Source organism: Bos indicus x Bos taurus, chromosome 19, assembly GCF_003369695.1.
Source record: "Bos indicus x Bos taurus breed Angus x Brahman F1 hybrid chromosome 19, Bos_hybrid_MaternalHap_v2.0, whole genome shotgun sequence".
Taxonomy (NCBI): Eukaryota; Metazoa; Chordata; class Mammalia; order Artiodactyla; family Bovidae; genus Bos; species Bos indicus x Bos taurus.
The window spans coordinates 21,669,435-21,674,590 of NC_040094.1; the positions used below are offsets into that span (position 1 = coordinate 21,669,435).

Sequence of the window (5,156 nt, forward strand, 5' to 3'; positions counted from 1 at the left end):
TGTGATCCTGTGTGAGCAAATTATTTTTCCTCTCTAAGCCTTAGTTTACTTTTCTGAAAATGAAAGTAATATTAATGCCTACCTCACAAGTTATAATGAAAGTCAAATTAGATAATGTAAATAAATTTGTTGAATAAAGTGTTTATAATGTTAGTTCAGTTCAGTTCAGTAGCTCAGTCGTGTCCGACTCTTTGCGACCCCATCAATCGCAGCACGCCAGGCCTCCCTGTCCATCACAAACTCCCGGAGTTCACTCAAACTCACATCCATTGAGTCAGTGATGCCATCCAGCCATCTCATCCTCTGTCGTCCCCTTCTCCTCCTGCCCCCAATCCCTCCCAGCATCAGTCTTTTCCAATGAGTCAGCTCTTCGCATGAGGTGGCCAAAGTACTGGAGTTTCAGCTTTAGCATCATTCCCTCCAAAGAAGTCCCAGGGCTGATCTCCTTCAGAATGGACTGGTTGGATCTCCTTGCAGTCCAAGGGACTCTCAAGAGTCTTCTCCAACACCACAGTTCAAAAGCATCAATTCTTCAGCGCTCAGCCTTCTTCACAGTCCAACTCTCACATCCATACATGACCACAGGAAAAACCATAGCCTTGACTAGACGGACCTTTGTTGGCAAAGTAATATCTCTGCTTGTGGTACTAAATATTAATATTACTTATACTAAGTTATTAAATATTAGATATATAAAGTTAAACTTTCAGATATGATATTTCATTAAGGAAACAGTTTTAGAAAAATCAATTAGCAAGTTAACCAAGAACAGAATGTTTTCCCAATCTTTAAAAGAATAAACAAATAGGTCTTTTGGCTCTTGGAGAGCACCATGGCAGGGGGCAAAAACAAGTGCCTTCTGAAAAGTGGCAAAAAGGTTGCCAAGACGAAAGTGATTAATCCATTCTCTAGGAAAAATTGGTATGATGTGAAAGTAGCAGCTATGTTCAATATATGAAATACTGAATAAACAGTCAGGAGAACTCAAGGAATCAAAATTGCATCTGACGGCCTCAGGGTCATGTTTTAAAAGTGAGCTTTGCTAATCTGCAGAATAATGGAGTTTCATGTAGAAAATCCAAGCTAAGTGCTGAGACCGTTTAGGGCAAAAACTGCCAATCAGCTTCCATGGTATGGATCGTAGCCATGATAAACTGTGTTCCAAAATGTTCCAAAAGTGGCAGGCCATGATTGAATCTCATGTTGATATCAAGACTACCAATGGTTATTTGCTTCATCTATTCTGTTGTGGTTTTACTAAAAACCACAATAGTCAGATTTGGAAGCCCTCTTGTGTTAAGGAAGCACCAACAAGTTCACCAAATCCGGAAGAAGATGGTTGGAATCATGACCTGAGAAGTGCAGACAAATAACTTGAAAAAAGTTGTCAATAAATTGATTCCAGATAGCATTGAGAAAGATATAGAAAAAGCCTTGCCAATCATTTTATCCTCTCTATGATTACTTGTTAGAAAAGTAAAAATCCTAAGAAGCAAACGTTTGAATTGGGTGAACTGATGGAGCTTCATAATAAAGGTAGTAGTTTGTGGATGAGTTGAATGCTAAAGTTGAATGAGATGATAGATAGGAGCCATTAGTTCAAGAATCTGTTCAAAATTCAGATATTTAATGGTGACAAAAAGTCTTATTTGTGATGTTTAAAAAAATAGAATAGGCAACTGTTGTCAACTAAAATCAATAGTGCATTCAGTAACAGTCCTTTCTGAGTAGCAGGTTCAAAGTTAACTTTCACTTTCTTCTTCTTTGCTTCTGTTTTTTTCAAAAAGTTGGACTTTGAACATTTATTCCTTTTGTTAAAAAGAGTATTTTTTTTAAAATGAATTAAACATCTGTCTGCCCTGTGAACATTAACTTTAAAAAAAGACCAGGGAATTATTTCGTATGCCATTTTGGATTCTTTTCTAGTCTCCAGTAGACAAAATAAATTCAGTATGAATGAATCAATACATATTTAGTTATCAGTGTGTATACTTAGTTTTTTGGAGTCCATAGTTAGATGCATCCAGAAGTTGGATAAAATGTCACTCCCTGAGAATAAAACTAGTAAGACTCAACATAAACTGGATGAAATTAACCACTAATAGGGAATCTAGTCAGTGTGATTAGACTGCCGAAGAAACTATTAAAATAGTATATCCATGAAAACTACTATTGTAGTTGTTAGTTTTATTTCCCTTCTTATTGTCTTTTAGTATTTTTAAATTAGTACTTCAAAAGTTATATGTTTGGTGTTATGTTATTTATTGCTGGGTTACAACTTACCCCAAACCTTAGTGCCTTAAAACAGCAAACATTTATTATCTCACAGCTTCTGAGGGTCAGGAATTTGGGTGCTACTTAGTTGGGTGCCTCTGGCTCAAGGTCTCATGAGATTGCTGGGAGCATCTGCTTCCAAGGTCACTCATGTGGTTGATGGTAGGATTCAGTTCCTTGTGAGATGTTGGCCGAAGACCTCAGTTCCTCACTGGTCGTTAGCCAGAGGCCTCTCTATAGGGCAGCCCACAACATAGCAATTGTCTCTCCTCAGAGTGAGCAATAGAACAAGAGGGAGCTCTCAAGATGAAGCCGTAGTCTTTTTGTAACCTAATCTCAGATGTGACATCCCTTCTGCTGCATTCTATTTAGTAGAAGTGAGTGCACACCTACACACAAGGGGAGGAGATCACAGGAGGGCGTGAATACTGTACTTTCATTAAAGAGATCATTGAAGGCCATCTCAGAGCCTGCCTACCGCAGGTATAAAACCATTCATTAAACTTCCTCTGCTTGCTCTGATGTCATCACCTAGCTATAATTCCAAATGTAATCTCACCTTATATGTCACTTGTTTGTAAGCAGAGACAGTACACTGAATAACACACAGAAGTTCCTCATCATTTATTAAATTAGTAAATATTTTTAAACACTTGAATTTTGTCACCTGCTGGCCTTGTGAGTTTGGTAAGTGTGATTCAGTCTTCCTAATGCTGATAAGTATTAATATCTAAACCTAAATTTGTGGCCAGGCCCAGGACTGTAGTCCTGCCTTGAGAGGGCCCACCTGAGCTATCAGGAGGCCTCCTTCTCCAATAGGAATGACAATATAAAACACCTACATGGGGGCTTCCCTGGTGGTCCAGCGGCTATGACTCCATGCTCCTAATGCAGGGGGTCAGTGTTCAGTCCCTGACCAGGGAACTAGATCCCACAATGCCACAACTATGAATTCACATGCCCTAATTAAAGATCCCGCATGCCGCAACGAAGACATGGCACAGCTAAATAAATATTAAAAACAAACAAAGGAAGAAAAATGCCTACATGGCCAGGCAAGTTAACTTGGGTTAAGTAACTTGGCTGTAAGCAAACTTGTATGTAAGAAACGTTTCTCCTTGGGGACTTCCTGGTGGTCCAGTGGTTAAGACTCTGTGCTCCCAATGCAGGGAACACAGGTTCAATCCCTGATTGGGGAACTAGATCCCACATGCTGCAGCTAAGACCCAGTGCAGCCAAATAAAAAAAAAGCATTTCTCCCAACATGGCATTGAATTCTACAGTGATAACTCTATTAAAGCATGTATCTATTTATTTTAAGAACTGGGTAGCTTAATTTTTAGATCTAATATCTGCATTCAACTTATGAAAGGATAATCTGATACATGTTCTCAAAATCTTTTTATATAAGGTAATTTTTACTCTTTTACTATGTAAGGTAATATTCACAGTTTCTAGTAATTGGAATATAGACACAGCTTTTTGAGGGCCATCATTCAGCCCATGGTGGGGCTGTTGTCTGTAAAAAAATTTTTAAATAATAGTAAAATTGACTAAATATCAGTCTACTTTTTGTTATCACCCTGTGCACACAATTTTAAACAATGTCAATGATAAAATACTACCTGTGGGGGCAGACATTTCCAACAGCTTCCCCCACCTCAGTGTACCCATACTGCCCATATTGTAGTATGAGCTCTTCAGCTTGCTTTAACTTTTCAGGGGCAAATTCTGCAAAAAACAATTTGGTGATTTATCAATAGCAAACCATGTCCCCACATCTTGATATGACTCCTCATCCGTCAGAAATCGACTAAAGTAAATGTCAACTTAAGTAAATTTACCCAAGGAAAATTTCTCTAAAGACACTTTCTAGACTCAAAGTGCCATACCACCTTTCCCATGTATTTCCTGTATTTGTTTGTTTCTTTCACAGCACTTGCCACCCATTGTGGCTATTTTATTTGCAGGTTAATTTTTCCCATCTTCCTTACTTATTTGTAAAATCTAAGACTTTTATGTCTTGTTCTCTGAGTTATCCCCAAAACCCAGCACAGAACCTGGCACATGGTAAATGTTCAATATATGTGTATTTTCATTGCATTCCCAGCTCATGTACTTCCCATAAAGCACATTGGCTCAATGTTGGACAACTCTTCTTTCTTCATCTCCTGTCCATTACTCAAAATGAAATAGCCACTTATTGTTTAGGACTGGCGACATAGAAAATTATTTATCTCTATAATTCAGAAACAGCTGCAGTGTCATGGATCTTAGCAGAATTGTTTCTACTGCTCCAAACTCCATCATGAACATGATTAGTAATGTTTTATTTTGAAAATTCACAGAGATATCATAAGACCAAATCACAAAGTAAAATATAAATATGGCATTCACATTCTGAAGGGGACCTACGCATTTTGCCCAGGCATGACTCTAGAAATAACAAGACTGTAGTGTGCACCTCAAACTTAGCAAGTTCCAAATATAAATCATCAGTTTCCTTTCCAAACCACGCATATGTGAGTGCTAAGTCGCTTCAGTCATGTCCGACTCTTTGTGACCCTATGGACTGTAGTCTGCCAGGCTCCTCTGTCCATGAGATTCTCCAGGCAAGAATATTGGAGTGGGTTGCCATGTCCTCCTCCAGGGGATCTTCCCGACCCAGCGATCAAACCTGCATCTCCTATGGCTCCTGCATTGCAGGCTGATCCTTTACTGCTGAGCCACTGGGGAAGCCTCTCCAAACCACATGCTCCTCTTAACTGCCCTCAACATTTCTTTTAGTGGCATAGCTCTACACCTGGCTAATTCTCCAGGCTCAATCTCTAGCTCTCCTTTCTTCTCCCTTTACTCTTTCTTCCTAGGAGAGCTTACCCATC

The 5,156-nt window shown here is 39.0% G+C and overlaps 1 pseudogene; it reads left to right on the forward strand.

The window, feature by feature from the left end:
- Positions 1 to 688: 688 nt before the first annotated feature.
- LOC113878197 lies at positions 689 to 1,761 on the forward strand (annotated as a pseudogene).
- The last annotated feature ends 3,395 nt before the right edge of the window (positions 1,762 to 5,156 follow it).